The sequence below is a fragment of the Ambystoma mexicanum genome, chromosome 3p (genome assembly GCF_040938575.1).
Source record: "Ambystoma mexicanum isolate Mex_15411 chromosome 3p, UKY_AmexF1_1, whole genome shotgun sequence".
In the NCBI taxonomy this organism is placed as follows: Eukaryota; Metazoa; Chordata; class Amphibia; order Caudata; family Ambystomatidae; genus Ambystoma; species Ambystoma mexicanum.
Window position 1 is genome coordinate 841737405 of NC_090925.1, and position 16535 is coordinate 841753939.

Consider the following 16535-nt stretch of genomic DNA (forward strand, 5'->3'; position numbering starts at 1 on the left):
TGGAATCTATTTATGATGCCTGCTCGCCTGAGCTGAGACAGCACCTGGCTGACTCTAAGGAAATTGATCCAGAGAAGTTAGCAAGGGCTGCTGACTTGTGCGTTGCCAACAGCGCTACTCACAAGTATTCTGGGGTAACTCAGAAGAAGGAAGAGGGAAAGCAGCACAAGAAAGATAACAAGGAAGTGGGGGTGAGGAGGGAAAGAGGGGAGGAAATAAGGGGGTGGGTGGTGGTGGGTAAAGGGTGGGGGTTAGGTGGGAATTGAGAAAGGAGAGTGTGTGGGGGTGGGAAAAGGGGGGTGAGTGGGGTAAGTAGGGGGTGGGGGTGAGGAAAGGAGGTGGGTGGATGTGGTTATGGGTGGGGAAAGCAGGGGGTGGGTTGGAAATGGGGGTAGAGGGGGTTGGGGAAAGGATGGGGGTGGGTGGGGTGTTGAAAGGTGGGGCAAGTGGGTTAAGTAGGGGGTGGGGGTGGGTGGAGTGGGGAAAGGCAGGGGTGGGTGGGGGTGGGGAAATGTGGGGTGGTGGGGTACAGAAAGGGGGTAGTGGGGGAAAGGAGGGGGTGGAGGTGGAGGTGGGGAAAGGAGGGGGGTGGGGATGTGGGGGTGAGGAAAGGAGGGTGGTGGGGATGTGGGGGTGAGGAAAGGAGGGTGGTGAGTGGGGGTGGGGAAATTAGGGGGGTGCGGTGGGGGTGGGGAAAAGGGTTGGGGAAAGGAGAGGGTGGGGGTAGAAGTGGGGAAACGAGGATGGGTGGAGGTGGGGGGGAAAGGTGGTGGTGTGGGAAAAGGAGTGGTTGGGGGTGAAAGCAGGGAAAGGAGGGGGGTGGGAGGTGGAAAGGAGAGGAGGGAGTGGGGAAAGGTACGGGTGGGGAAAGGTAGGGGTGGGGAAAGGAGGGGTGGGTGGGTGTGGGGAAAGCAGGGGCTTTGGGGTGGGGAAAGGAGGGGTGGCAAAAGAAGGGGGTGGGTGCGATGGTGAAAGGAGGGGGGTTGGGTGGGGTGGGGAAAGGAGGGTGGGAGGGGTGGGAGGGGTGGAAGTGGGGAAAGGAGGGTGGGAGGGGTGGGACCGGTGGAAGTGGGGAAAGGAGGGGTGTTGGGGGTAGGTGGTAGTGAAAGTTTGTGGTGGGTGGGGGCAGAGAAAGGGGGGTGGGTGGGGGTGGGGAAAGGGGTGGTGGAAAGATGGGATGTGGGGTGGGGAAAGCAAGGCGGGTGGGCATGGGTGTGGAAAGGAGGGGGGTGCAGAAAGGAGGGATGGTGGAGAAAGTAGAGGGTGGGGAAAGGAGGGGGTGGGGGAATGGGGGGAGGAAATGAGGGTTGTGGGTGGGGAAATGAGGGGGGTGGGGCTGGGGAAAAGGGTTGGGTGCTGAAAGGGGAGTGGGTGGGGTGGGGAAAGGAGAGTGGGTGGGGAGGAAGTGTGGAAAGGAGGGGGTTGGGGTAGGTGGTAGGCAAAGTGTGTGGTGGGTGGGGGCAGGGAAAGGGGGATGGGTTGGGTGGGGAAAGGGGGGTGGTGGGTGGGGAAGGAGGGTTCTGGGGAAAGATGGGGGTGGGGTGGGGTGGGGAAAGGAGGGGGTGGGGAAAAGAGAGGGGGTGGGGAAATGATGGGGGTGGGTGGGGATTGGGAAATTGGGGGTTGGATGGGGAAATGGGGGGTAGGGAAAGCAGGGGTGTAAGGAAAGAAGGGGTGGGTTGGGGTGCGGGTGTGGAAAGGTGGGGGTGTGGAAAGGAGGGGGGTGGGGAAAGGAGGGGGGTGGGGAAAGGAAGGGTATGGGGCGGTTAAGGAGGGTGGAAGGAGGGGTGGGGAAAGGAAGGGGGTGGGGAAAAGAAGGGGTGGGGAAAAGAAGGGGTTGGGTGCGTTAAGGAGGGTGGAAGGAGGGGTGGGAGTGGGGAAAGGAGGGGGCAGGGAAAGGAGAGGGTGGGGAAAGGAGGGGGTGGGTGGGGGTGGGGAAAGGAGGGTGTGGGGAAAGGAGGGGGTGGGGGTGAGGTCAGGAAAGGAGATGGGGTAGGAAAAGGAGGGGGTTTGGGGGTTTGGGGGTAGAAGTGGGGAAAGGAGGGTGGGTGGGGGTGGGGTTGGGGGTGGGCAAAGGAGGGGGTGGTGGTGGACAAAGGGGATGAGGTGGGAAAAGGAGGGGGGTCGGGTGGGGTGGTGAAAGGAGGGGGTGGGTGGGGAAAGGTGGAGTTGGGAAAGGAGAGGGTGGGTGGGGAAAGGAGGGGGTGGGTGGGTGTATGTGGGGAACGGAGGGGCAGGGCGGCGGGGGGTGGGGAAAGGAAGGAGTGAGAGGCTGGGGAAAGGAGGGGGTGTGTGGGTGAGTGTGAGAAAAGGAGAGGGGGTGTGTGTGGAGAATGGAGGGGTGGTGGGGGTGGGGGTGGGCAAAGGAGGGGCAAAGAAGGGGGTGAGGGGGGTGGTGGGGAAAGGAGGGGCAGTGGGTGGTTCTTGACGGTAGGGAAAGGAGAGGGTGGGGAAAGGAGAGGGGTGAGTGGGAGGGTGGGGGTGGAGTGTGGAGGGGTGGTGGGGGGTGGGAAAATTAGGGTGGGTAGGGTGGAGTTGGGGAAAGGAGGGGGTGTGGCTGGGGAAAGGAGCAGGGTGGGTGGGGAAAGGAGGGGGTAGCTTAAGCTGGGGGTGGGGTAGGGAAAGGATGGGGGTTGGGGTTGGAACAGGAGTGGGTGGGGTGGAAGTGGGTAAAGGGAGGGTGGGGTGGGTGTGAGGGGGGAAGGAGGGGAGGAAAGGTGGGATTGGGTGGCGGAAGGGGGCGTGGGTGGGTGGGTGGTTGGGGAAAGGGTGGTGGGTGGGTAGGCAAAGGAGTGGAGTTGGGGGTGTCAGGAATTGGAGGCTGTGGAAGCGCTGGAAGCTTTGATCACGCTCCAGTCCTCACCCAAGATGGCCGCCGGCCCTTTATAGGCAGGCTCCTCCCACAAGCCGACGCGTTGTATCTGTTTACCAACGCTCGGTTCGTGTGGAGATTCTCTCGTGAAATTCATCCGTTCCGGCTGCCTACTTTCGCCTATTTTGATTCCTTACTGTGCTCTTCAGCCCTTCTTGTGTTTGCCTTGCACTCCCGTTTTTTTTCGCTTTCTCCTTTGCCTGAATTCTACTGCACTGCACGCGGAACTCGGCTTGCTCTGTGCCGTGCCGTGCTTACTTTTTTCTTTGCCTTCTTAATGCTTATTTCTGTTGGTATTTCTTTTGAGCACTACTGGTCTTTTCATTCCTTTTACTTTTAGGTACCGGGGGTATAATTGCAACCGGCGCCGTCACTCTGTTTTAGCGAGCGGAGCCTTTGCTCGCGCTACGACCTTAAGGAGCCTTTTCTTAACTGGTGAGTGGGTTTCTTTCACGGTACTTCTTCCTTTCTTCCTAACTGTCCGCCTTTGCGGTCTGTTCTGATTGGGTTCTTTTATTCTTTACCTACTTACCATTCTTTTCTGGTACTTTCTCTCTGTTATTCAGTTTAGTCTGAACTGTCTGGCTCTAGTATCTTTCTTAGATATCTCCTGTTCTAAATATTCCACATCTCCTGGATACACTGAGCAGTTTGTATCATATTCATCAGCGGTGGAGTTTGTTCTCAAGTCTAACGGACTTCCTTGCCTGCTGCAAATGGAACTTTCATAACTGGAAGAGAGGAGATCTATTTGCCGCCCAACAGAACCCAATTGGGAACAGGGTTTTTTCTGCCTTAGTGCTTTTTCCCTGAATCTAGGACTGGCCCCCTGGGAATCCCCGCGGTCAGGGAATATCTCTGCCAAGGTGGCCTCCGGAGGGGACAGACCCTATCTGTACGATAAAAAGGCCCGAGCACCAAAGGACAAGACTCCCACAAGGAGGAGGGATCAGAAGAGATCAGAGGCTATTCTTACAGAACCCATTCCGGAAAAAACAGGTGAGCAGTTGTGGGAGGAAGCCTCGGTATCTGACAGAATACAACGCCCGAAATCCTTCATGGCGTCACTCGAGCAGTATCAGGAGTTGGTGGCTGCTCTGCAGAACCTTACTATGGAGGTGCAGGCCCTGCGAACAGAGAACGTAGCCCTCCGACAGCAAGTGGTGTTACATCGGGATGATCGTGGGGACCTGCCCACTATGCCCCTTTCCTTTGGCAAATACAATGGACATCCAGGAGGCCTGAAGGAATTCCTTGACGCTTGCAGGGTGTATTTCGCCTTCCGACCTCACGCTTATGAGACAGCCAGATCAAAGGTTGGGTTCATTATAGCCAATCTTACCGGAAACGCTCTCTCATGGGCTACACCCTTTGTTACCCGAAACGATCCCCTTCTGAGTGATTATGACCGTTTTACGGAAGTTTTCAGTGAAAGGTTTGATAGGCCAGAAGTATTCTATTCATCCTTGGAAGCAATCCTAGACGTCAAACAAGGAAATACAGACGTTCAAACTTATCTAACTCGCTTCCAGAGGCTAGCAGCCAAGGCAGATTGGCCTGATTCCGCCCAGCAAACCATCTACAGAAGAGGTCTCCAGGATGAAATCAAAGATGAACTAGCCAGAGTAGCCCGTCCTGCATCTTTTCAGGAGCTAGTGACATTGTCCCTTCAGATTGAATTCCGTCTTCAAGAAAGAAGATCAGAGAGAAGAAGAAACCGAAGCTTCTCACAACCAACCCCTACTCCTCCACCTAGAGCCAACCCTGCTACAGATGAGCCTATGCAGATTGGAGCTGCCCGTGGTCCTCTGACGCTAGAAGAAAGAAGGAGAAGGAGAGAGGCAGGACTATGCATGTACTGTGGCTCCTCGACACATTTGTTGAGAGAATGCACTGAAGTCCCTCCTCGTCGACAGGGAAACTTCCGCCCCCGATCTATAGCAAGGGAAGTCTCGGGGGAGGTAACAAGCACCCTTGCAGCTACACAAGAGCAGTGAACACCCCGGAAGACAACAGTTTAATGGTGTTCAGAGTGGACCTATGGTTAACCGAAGAAGCTCCCACAGAGGTGTTCGCCATGTTGGATTGTGGAGCAGCGGGAAATTTCATCGACTCCAAGTGGGCTACAGAGCACTTGGTACCCGCCAAACCCAAGGTCACCCCGATTACGGTAGAAGGGGTTGATGGTAGGCCCTTGTCATCCGGACCCATAACTTTGGAAACTGTTCCATTAAGGGTGAGGTTAGGTCAACATGAAGAGTTTCTGGTGTTTGATCAGATCCGAGCTGCTCATTTCCCATTGGTATTAGGGATTCCTTGGTTAAGAAGACACAACCCTCACATTGATTGGACTGCAAACCGGGTCTCTTTCAATTCTAAGTTCTGTGAATATCACTGTATGACCTTGTGTAACGCTCCCCACACCATAGACCGCAGGAGAAGTATCCAGAAGCCAGTCACAGTGGCCTCGGTTCCCTTACATTATCAGGACTTCTCAGTGGTATTCATGGACATAATTCCAAAACAACTACCACCCCATAGAACCGAGGATTGCTGTATCGATCTGATACCGGAAGCAGTGGTACCGTTCGGAAGAATGTACCCTTTGTCACTACCGGAAAGGAAGGCATTAAGAGAGTATCTAGATGCAAATTTGCAGAACGGACTCATTCAAGAGTCCAAATCTTCATGTGGTGCCTCCCTATTCTTCATCCCAAAAAAGGACTCGACAGAGCTTCGCCCTTGTATAGACTACAGGGGTCTCAACAAGGTCACTGTCCGGGATAGATATCCCATGCCCTTGATCCGGGACGTCTTGGAGGCTGTACAAGGGGCGGAGTACTTCACAAAGCTTGACCTGAGAGGCGCCTATCACCTCTTGAGAATCAGACAAGGAGACGAGTGGAAGACGGATTTCCGCACCCCATTCGGGCTCTATGAATATCGTGTGATGCCCTTTGGCCTAGTAAATGCACCAGCCGTCTTCCAGAGGTACATGGACAAGGTTTTCGCTGACATGCTGTTTGTGTCGGTAGTGGTGTACCTGGACGACATCCTAATCTACTCCAAGTCCTTGTCTGAGCACAGATCATTGGTCCGACTGCTTTTACAACGTTTGCAGTCCCATTATCTGCTAGTAAAGCCAGAGAAGTGTTCATTCGAATCCACGAGGGTGTCCTACTTGGGTTTCGTATTGTCTAAGGAAGGTATTGAAATGGATGCAAATAAGGTAAAGGCCATAAGAAACTGGAAAGATCCTACCAACATCAAGGAACTGCAAGGGTTTCTAGGATTGGCAAATTTTTATAGGAGGTTTATTCCCAATTTTTCCAAAAAGGTACTCCCTCTGACCTCCTTGTTGAAGAAGGGCGTTAGATTCACTTTTGACGGAGAACCTCGAAAAGCTTTTGACTTTTTAAAGGAATGTTTTTCCACAGCACCCATCCTGGTCCAACCAGATCAGGCTAAGCCCTTTATTCTGGAAACAGATGCTTCTACGGGGGCAGTAGGGGCAGTATTACTTCAAGAGACAGAAGACAGCTATGAACATCCGATCGCATACTACTCCAAGACTTTAACTAGTAGTGAGCGAAACTACTCTGTTATCGAAAAGGAACTTTTGGCCATAAAGTTGGCCTGCCGAGAGTGGAGACACCTCTTGCAGGGAGCCACACATCCTTTCACTATTAGAACTGACCACCGCAACCTACGGGTCTTACAACAATTGGAATGTTCCAACGCCAGACACGCCAGATGAGCGTATTTTTTCCTACAATACGACTTCATGATAACTTACATACCTGGCACAGAAAACAAGAAGGCAGACGCCTTATCTAGAAGCCTAGGAGATCCATCCGGATCCTATATAGGACATGAACTGGTATTGCCACATCTCACTGTGTTGGCTTCTACGGTTTCGTTTCTTCAGGATTTAATCCCTCAATATCAGATGTGTTCTGAATTTCCGCTATCTACTAAACAGGAAAAGGACGGGTTGTTTTATCATGAAGGAGCCCTCTATATCCCCACAAAGAAGCTGCAAGAACAGATACTTTCTTGGTGTCATGACACCCCCCTGACAGGACATTCTGGTATTAGGAAGACCTTTGATTTGGTCCGGAGAGGATTTTGGTGGCCTACCCTACGAAGGGACGTAGGTCAGTATGTCTCTACTTGTTCAATATGTGCTTCCAACAAACACCAAACAGGAAAACCTCTGGGGTTATTACACCAACACTCCTTACCGGATCGCCCATGGGAACACTTATCCACTGACTTTATTGTGGATCTGCCTCCGTCATTCGGAATGACCACGATCATGGTGACGGTCGATTCCTTTAGCAAACTGGCACATTTCTCCGCCTTCAAGCAAGTGCTTTCGGCCTCAGAAATGGCTGCAACTTTTCTCCAAGACATAGTCCGTCTACATGGCCTACCTAAGACCATAGTTTCGGACAGAGGACCACAATTTACCTCAAAGTTTTGGTCTTCCCTCTGCCAGGTTCTCGGAATTCATAAGGCTCTTTCCTCAGGATATCATCCTCAAAGCAACGGCCAAACGGAGAGACTCAATGCCAATCTGGAGCAATATCTCAGGTGTTTTTGCAGTCCACAGCAGGAAGAGTGGTATCGCTTCCTCCCACAAGCGGAATTCGCCTACAACAACTCTCTTCACACCTCGATCCAGATGAGTCCTTTCTATTGTACCTATGGCTACCATCCTCAACACCTGCCCGGGCTCAGTCCGCCTTCAACCAAAATTCCGACTCTGGATACGATTCTACAGGACTTGCAAGAAGCTCACAAACTTGCTAAGGAGGCACACCAAGCAAGTCAGCTTTCACAAAAGAGATGGGCCGACAAGGGTCGGAGAGCCCATCCCAGCTGGAAGGTGGGACAATTAGTCTGGTTATCCACCAGATTCCTACCCAAGTGGGTTCATAGGGGGAAGTTCTCCTCTCGTTTCCTTGGGCCATTTTCCATCATACAACAAATCAATCCAGTTGCTTATAAACTCAGGATGCCAGAATACCTCAGAAGGGTACATCCTGTCTTTCATGTTTCCCTTCTCAAAGAACATAAGGAGGATCCTTTCAAGAGACCTGTGAACCGTACACGAGCCCGAGTGAAACCAACACCTGAAGAATACGAGGTGTCTCATCTGGTGGATTCCAGTTACCGCAAAGGGCGGTTGTACTATCTGGTTCATTGGAAGAACTATCCAGTAGCAGAGAGGACGTGGGAACCTGTGGGTCATATACACGCCCCGCGTTTGGTGCAGAAGTTCCATCAACTCCATCGGCAAACCCGGGGGTGCCCCGAGAAAGAGGGGGTATACTGTCAGGAATTAGAGGCTGTGGAAGCGCTGGAAGCTTTGATCACGCTCCAGTCCTCACCCAAGATTGCCGCCGGCCCTTTATAGGCAGGCTCCTCCCACAAGCCGACGCGTTGTATCTGTTTACCAACGCTCGGTTCGTGTGGAGATTCTCTCGTGAAATTCATCCGTTCCGGCTGCCTACTTTCGCCTATTTTGATTCCTTACTGTGCTCTTCAGCCCTTCTTGTGTTTGCCTTGCACTCCCGTTTTTTTTCGCTTTCTCCTTTGCCTGAATTCTACTGCACTGCACGCGGAACTCGGCTTGCTCTGTGCCGTGCCGTGCTTACTTTTTTCTTTGCCTTCTTAATGCTTATTTCTGTTGGTATTTCTTTTGAGCACTACTGGTCTTTTCATTCCTTTTACTTTTAGGTACCGGGGGTATAATTGCAACCGGCGCCGTCACTCTGTTTTAGCGAGCGGAGCCTTTGCTCGCGCTACGACCTTAAGGAGCCTTTTCTTAACTGGTGAGTGGGTTTCTTTCACGGTACTTCTTCCTTTCTTCCTAACTGTCCGCCTTCGCGGCCTGTTCTGATTGGGTTCTTTTATTCTTTACCTACTTACCATTCTTTTCTGGTACTTTCTCTCTGTTATTCAGTTTAGTCTGAACTGTCTGGCTCTAGTATCTTTCTTAGATATCTCCTGTTCTAAATATTCCACATCTCCTGGATACACTGAGCAGTTTGTATCATATTCATCAGCGGTGGAGTTTGTTCTCAAGTCTAACGGACTTCCTTGCCTGCTGCAAATGGAACTTTCATAACTGGAAGAGAGGAGATCTATTTGCCGCCCAACAGAACCCAATTGGGAACAGGGTTTTTTCTGCCTTAGTGCTTTTTCCCTGAATCTAGGACTGGCCCCCTGGGGATCCCCGCGGTCAGGGGATATCTCTGCCAAGGTGGCCTCCAGAGGGGACAGACCCTATCTGTACGATAAAAAGGCCCGAGCACCAAAGGACAAGACTCCCACAAGGAGGAGGGATCAGAAGAGATCAGAGGCTATTCTTACAGAACCCATTCCGGAAGAAACAGGTGAGCAGTTGGGGGAGGAAGCCTCGGTATCTGACAGGGGGGAAGTGGGGAAAGGATGGGGGTTGGGGGTAGGTGGGGAAAGGGGGTGGTGGGTGGGGAAAGAGGGTTGGGGTAATAAGGGGTGTGGGGTGGGGTGGGGAAAGATGGGGGCTGTGGGGTGGGGTGGGGAAAGCAAGGGGGTGGGAAAAGCAGGGGGGGTGGGGAAAGGAGAGGGGTTGGGGAAATGATGGGGGTAGGTTAGCAGAAAGGAGGGGGTTGGGGGATGGGGGTGGGGAAAGGAGGGGGTGGGTGGGGGTTCAGAAAGGGGGTTGGGTAGGGAGGGGGGTGGGGAAAGGAGGAGCATAATGAAAAAAGAGGGGTGGGTGGGGGTGGGAGTGTGGAAAGGAGGGGGTGTGAAAAGGAAGGACGTGGGGGTGCATTAAGGAGGGTGAAGGAGGGGTGGGGTTGGAGAAAGGAGGGGGGTAGGGAAAGGAGATGGTGTGGGGGGTGGAGGTGGGGAAATGAGGGGGTGGGGCGGTGCAGAAAGAAGGGGGTGGGGAAAGGTGGGGTGGGGGTAGGGTCATGATAGGAGATGGGGTAGGAAAAGGGGGGTGTTGGGGTAGAGGTGGGGAAAGGAGGGGAGTGGGGTTGGGAAAGGGGGTGGGGTGGAAAAAGGAAGGGGTCGGGATGGGGGTGGGGAAAAGAGTGGGTGGGGAAAGTTGGGGGTTGGCAAAGGAGGGGGTGGGTGGGGAAGGAGGGGGTGGGTAGGTGTAGGCAGGGAAATGAGGAGTGGTGGGTGGGGGGGAGAAGGGGAGGGGAGGTGGGTGGGGAAATGAGTGAGGTGGGGAGAGGGGGGTTGGGTGGGGGTGGGGAAAGGAGGGGGTGGAGGGATGAGGTGGGGAAAGGAGGGGTGGGTCAGGGTTGGGAAAGGGGGGTGGGGAAACGAGTGGAGTGGGGGAGGAAGTGGGGAAAGGAGGGGTTTGGGGGTAGGTGGTAGGGAATGTTTGTGGTGGGTGGGCAGGGAAAGGGGGCTGGGTGGGGGTGGCAAAGGGGGGTGGTGGGTGGTGAAAGAGGGTTGGGGAAAGATGGGGTATTGGGTGGGGAAAGATGGGGGCTGTGGGGTGAGGTGGGGAAAGGAAGGGGGTGGGGAAAGCAGGGGTGGGGAAAGAAGAGGGGGTGAGGAAATGATGGGGTGGGTTAGCAGAAAGGAGGGGGTTGGGGGATGGGGTGGGGAAAAGGAGGGGGTGGGTAGGGGTTGAGAAAGGGGGGTTGGGTAGGGAGGGGGTGGGGAAAGGAGGAGCATAAGGAAAAAAGGGGGTGGGTGGGGGTGGGAGTGTGGAAAGGAGGGGGTGGGAAAAGGAAGGGCGTGGGGGTGCATTAAGGAGGGTGAAGGAGGGGTGGGGGTGGGGAAAGGAGGGGGTAGGGAAAGGAGGGGGTGTGAGGGTGGGGAAAGGAGGGGGTAGGGAAAGGAGAGGGTGTGGGGGTGGGGAAAGGAGGGGGGTGGGGCAGTTCAGAAAGGAGGGGGGTGGGGCAAGGAGGGGGTGGGGGTGTGGTCAGAAAAGGAGATGGGGTAGTAAAAGGAGGGGTTTGGGGTAGAAGTGAGGAAAGGAGGGTGGGTGGGAGTGGGGAAAGGAGTGGGGGTGGGTAATGGGGTCGGGGTGGGAAAAGGAGGGGGTCGGATGGGGAAACGAGGAGGGTGGGGAAAGTTGGGGTTGGGAAAGGAGGGGGTGGGTGGGGGTGGGGAAAGGGGGGTCAGGAAAGGAGGGTGGTGGGGGTAGGAAAAGGAGGGGGGTGGGGAATGGTGGGGGTGGGGAAAGGAGGGGGTTGGGTAGAGGAGGGGGGTGGGTGGGGGTGTCGAAACGGGGACTGGGGAAAGGAGAGGGGTGGGGAATGGAGGGGGTGGGGAAAGGAGGGGTGGGGAAAGGAGGGGTTGGGGAAAGGAGGGAGGTGGGGTATGGAAAGGAGGGGGTGGGTGGGGAAAGGAGGGGGTAGGGAAAGTAGGGGTGGGTGGGGTAATGTAGGGAAATGAGGGGGTTTGGGGTGGGAAAAGGAGGGGGTGGGGTTGGAAGTGGGTAAAGAAGGGGGGTGGGTTAGAGGTGAGGGGGAAGGAGGGGAGGAAAGAAGGGGATGGGTGGGGGTGGGGACAGGGGTGGGGCGGGTTAAGAATGGGGTTAGGTGGGGATGGGGAAAGGGGGGGTGAATGGGGGTAAGTACGGGGGGTGGGGGTGGGGGTGGGTAAAGGAGGGAGGGTAAGTGGGGTGGGGAAAGGGGGGTGGGAAAGGCGGGTGGAGGGGTAGGAAAGGGGGTTGGGGAAAGGATGTGGCGGAGGTGGGTAAAGGAGGGGGGTGAGTGGAGTAAGTAGGGGGGTGAGGGTACTGAAAGGAGGGGGGTGGGTGGGGAAATGGGTGGTGGAGGGATGGGGAAAGGGGGTTGGGGAAAGGAGGGGTATGGGGGTGAGTGAGGAAGGAGGGGTGGGTAGGTGTAGGTGGGGAAAGGAGGGGTGGGTAAAGGAGGGTGTGGTTGGGGAAAGAAGGGGGGTGGGTGGGTGTGGTTGGGGAAAGGAGGGGGTTGGGTAAAGGAGGGGAGGTGGGTGGGGGTGTCGAATGGGGCCTGGGGAAAGGAGAGGGGTGGGGAAAGGAGGAGGGTGGGGAAAGGAGGGGTTGGGGAAAGGAGAGAGGTGGGGTGTGGGGAAAGGAGGGGGTTGGTGGGGGTCAGGGAAAGGAGGGTGGGTGTGGGTGGGGAAAGGAGGAGTTGTGGGTGGGGGTGGGGAAAGGAGGGGGTGGGGGATGGTGGTGGGGAAAGGAGGGGTGGATCAGGGTTGGGAAAGGGGGGTTGTGTGGGGAAAGGGGGGTGGGTTAGTGGGGAAAGGAGGGGGATTGGGGGTAGGGAAAGTTTGTGGTGGATGGGGCAGGGAAGGTGGGGTGGTAAAAGGGGGGTGGTGGGTGGGGAAAGATGGGGTGTGGGGTGGGGAGGGGAAGATGGGGGCTGTGGGGTGGGGAAAGCACAGGGGTGGGGAAAGAAGAGGGGGTGAGGAAATGGAGGGGGTGGGGAAATGATGGGGGTGGGTTAGCAGAAAGGAGGGGGTTGAGGGATGGGGTGGGGAAAAAGGGGGTGGGTGGGATTTGTGAAAGGGGGGTTAGGTAGGGAGAGGGGGATGTTTAAAGGAGGGGCATAAGGAAAAAAGGGGGTGGGTGGGGGTGGGAGTGTGGAAAGGAGGGGGTGATAAAAGGAAGGGCGTGGGGGTGCATTAAGGAGGGTGAAGGAGGGGTGGGGGTGGGGAAAGGAGGGGGTAGGGAAAGGAGGGGGTAGGGAAAGGAGAGGGTGTGGGGGAGTAGGGGTGGGAAAAGGAGGGGGTGGGGCAGTGCGGAAAGGAGGGGGTGAGGAAAGGATGGGGTGGGGTCAGGAAAGGAGATGGGGTAGGAGAAGGAAGGGGTTGGGGTAGAAGTGGGGAAAGGAGGGTGGGTGGGGGTTGGGGGTGGGGAAAGGAGGGGGTGGGGTGGGAAAAGGAGGGGGTCGGGTGGGGGTGGGGAAAGGATGGGGGTGGGGTGGGAAAAGGAGGGGGTCGGGTGGGGGTGGGGAAAGGATGGGGGTGGGGAAAGTTGGGGTTTGGGCAAGGAGGGGGTGGGTAGGTGTAGGTGGGTAAAGGAGGGCGTGGATAAAGGAGGGTGTGTTGTTCGGGGTGGGGAAAGGGGGGTCAGGAAAGGAGGGTGGTGGAGGTGGGGAAAGGAGAGGGGTGGGGAAAGGAGGGAGTGGTTGAAGAAAGGAGGGGGCTGGGTGGGTGTGGTTGGGGAATGGAAGGGGTTGGGTAAAGGAGGGGAGGTGGGTGGGGGTGTCGAAAGGGGGCTGGGGAAAGGAGAGGGGTGGGGAAAGGAGGGGGGTGGGGAAAGGAGAGGGTGACGGGGGTGGGGAAAGGAGGGGGTGGGTGGCGTGGGGAAAGGAGGGGTTGGTGAAAGGAGGGGGTGGGGTGGGAAAAGGTGGGGGTCGGGGGTGGGGGTGTTGAAAGGAAGGGAGTGGGGAAAGTTGGGGTTTGGGAAAGGAGGGGGTGGGTAGGTGTAGGTGGGTAAAGGAGTGGGTGGGTAAAGGAGGGTGTGTGTGGGGGTGGGGAAAAGGGGGTCAGGAAAGGAGTTTGGTGGAGGTGGGGAAAGGAGAGGGGTGGGCAAAGGTGGGGGTGGGGAAAGGAGGGTGTGGTTGGGGAAAGGAGGGTGTGGTTGGGGAAAGGACGGGGTTGGGTAAAGGAGGGGAGGTGGGTGGGGGTGTCAAAAGGGGGCTGGGGAAAGGAGAGGGGTGGGGAAAGGAGGGGGTGAAACGGGTGGGGAAAGGAGGGGTGGGTGGCATGGGGAAAGGAGGGGTTGGGGAAAGGAGGGAGGTGGGGGTAGGGAAAGGAGGGGGATAGGTGGGGGGTCAGGGGACGGAGGGTGGGTGGGGTGGGCAAAGGAGGAGGGTTGGTGGGGGTAGGGAAAGGAGGGTGGGTGGGGTGAGTAAAGGAGGGGGTGTGGGAAAAGGAAGGGAGTGGTGTGCGTTAAGGAGGGTGGAAGGAGGGGTGGGAGTGGGGAAAGGAGGGGATAGGGAAAGGAGGGGGTAGGGAAAGGAGAGGGTGGGGAAAGGAGGGGGGTGGGTGGGGGTGGGGAAAGTATAGGATGGGGAAAGGAGGGGGTGGGGGTGAGGTCAGGAAAGGAGATGGGGTAGGAAAAGGAGGGGGTTTGGGGTAGAAGTGGGGAAAGGAGGGTGGGTGGGGGTGGGTAAAGGAGGGGGTGGGAAAGGAGCGTTGGGTGGGGAAAGGAGGGGGGTGGGTGGGTGTATATGGGGAAAGGAGGGGTGGGGGTTGGAAAAAGGAAGGGGTGAGAGGCTGGGGAAAGGTGGGGGTGGGAAAAGGAAGGGGTGGTGTGCATTAAGGAGGGTGGAAGGAGGGGTGGGAGTGGGGTGGGGAAAGGATAGGATGGGGAAAGGAGGGGGTGGGTGTGAGGTCAGGAAAGGAGATGGGGTAGGAAAAGGATGGGGTGAGGAAAGAAGAGGGGTGGGGAAAGGTGGGGGTGGGGAAATGAGGGTGTGGTTGGGGAAAGGAGGGGGTGGGTGGGTGTGGTTGGGGAAAGGAGGGGGTTGGGTAAAGGAGGGGAGGTGGGTGGGGGTGTCGAAAGGGGACTGGGGAAAAGAGAGGGGTGGGGAAAGGAGGGGGTGGGAAAAGGAGGGGGTGTGTGGGCTGGGGAAAGGAGGGAGGTGGGGGGTAGGGAAAGGAGGGGGTGGTGGGGGTCAGGGAAAGGAGGGTGGGTGAGGAAAGGAGGGGTGGGCAGGTGGAGGCAGGGAAAGGAGGAGTGGTGGGTGCGGGTGGAGAAGGGGAGGTGAGGTGGGTGGGGAAGTGAGTGAGGTGGGGAAAGGAGGGGGTTGGGTGGGGGTGGGGAAAGGAGGAGGTGGGGGGATGGCGGTGGGGAAAGGAGGGGTTGGTCGGGGTTGGGAAAGGGGGGTTGAGTGGGGAAAGGGGGGGTGGGAGAGTAGGGAAAGGAGTGGAGCGGAGGAGGAAGTGGGGAAAGGAGGGGGTTGGGGGTAGGTGGTAGGGAATGTTTGTGGTGGGTGGGGGCAGGGAAGTGGGGGTGGGGAAAGGGGGGTGGTGGGTGGGGAAAGAGGGGGTGTGGGGTGGGGTGGGGAAAGATAGGGGCTGTGGGGTGGGGTGGGGAAAGATAGGGGGGTGGGGAAATGATGTGGGTGGGTTAGCAGAAAGGAGGGGGTTGGGGATGGGGTGGGGAAAGAAGGGGGTAGGGAAAGGAGAGGGTGTGGGGGGTATGGGTGGGGAAAGGAGGGGGTGGGGAAAGGAGGGGGTGGGGTGTGGGGTCAGGAAAGGAGATGGGGTAGGAAAAGGAGGGGGTTGGGGTGGGTTGGGAAAAGGAGGGTGTCGGGGGTGGGGTGGGGAAAGGAGGGGTTGGGGAAAGTTGGGTTTTGGGAAAGGAGGGGTATGGGGTTGGGTGGGGAAGGAGGGGGTTGATAGGTGTAGGTGGGGAAAGAAGGGGGTGGGTAAAGGAGGGTGTGTGTGTGGGGGTAGGGAAAGGAGGGTCAGGAAAGGAGGGTGGTGGGGTGGGAAAAGGAGAGGGTGGAGAAAGGAGAGGGTGGAGAAAGGAGAGGGGTGGGGTGGGGAAAGGTGGGTGTGGGGAAAGGAGGGTGTGGTTGGGGAAAGGAGGGGGTGTGATTGGGGAAAGGAGGGGGTGTGATTGGGGAAAGGAGGGGAGGTGGGTGGGGGTGTTGAAATGGGGCTGGGGAAAGGAGACGGTGGGGAAAGGAGGGGGTGAGTGGGGTGGGGAAAGGAGGGGGTGGGTGGCATGGGGAAAGGAGGGGGTGGGTGGCGTGGGGAAAGGAGGGGTTGGGGAAAGGAGGGAGGTGGGGGATTGGGAAACGAGGGGGATGGGTGGGGAGACAGGGGAAGTAGGGTGGGTGGGGTGGTCAAAGGAGGAGGGTTGGTGGGGGTAGGGAAAGGAGGGTGGGTGGGTGAGTTAAGGAGGGGGTGGGAAAAGGAAGGGGGTGGGGTGCATTAAGGAGGGTGGAAGGAGGGATGGGAGTGGGGAAGGAGGGGGTAGGGAAAGGAGAGGGTGGGAAAAGGAGAGTTTGGGGAAAGAAGGGGGTGGGTGGGGGTGGGGAAAGGAGGGGGTGGGGAAAAGAGGGGGTGGGGGTTAGGTCAGGAAAGGAGATGTGGTAGGAAAAGGATGGGCGTTGGGGGTAGAAGTGGGGAAAGGGGGTGGGTGGGGGTGGGGAAAGGAAGGGCTGGGGAAAGGAGAGGATGTGGGGGGTGGGGATGGGGAAAGGAGGGGGGTGGGGAAAGGAGGGGGGTGGGGAAAGGAGGGGGGTGGGGAAATGAAGGGGTGAGGAAATGAGGGGTTGGGGTGGTGTGGAAAGGAGGGGGTGGGGGTGGGGTCAGGAAAGGCGATGGGGTAGGAAAAGGAGGGGGTTGGGGTAGAAGTGGGGAAAGGAGGGTGGGTGGGGGGTGGGTAAAGGAAGATGGGTGGGGGTTGGGGTGGGGAAAGGAGGGGGCGGGGGTGTGGTGGGTAAAGGAGGGGGGTTGGGAAAGGAGGGGGTGGGTGGGGAAGGAGGGGGTGGGTAGGTGTAGGTGGGGAAAGGAGCGGGTGGGTAAAGGAGGGTGGTGGGGTGGGAAAAGGGGAGGGTGGGGAAAGGAGAGGGATGGGTAAAAGGTGGTGGTGGGGAAAGGAGGGTGTGGTTGGGGAAAGGAGGGTGTGGTTGGGGAAAGGAGGGGGTTGGGGAAAGGAGGGGGATGGGGAAAGGAGGGGGATGGGGAAAGGAGG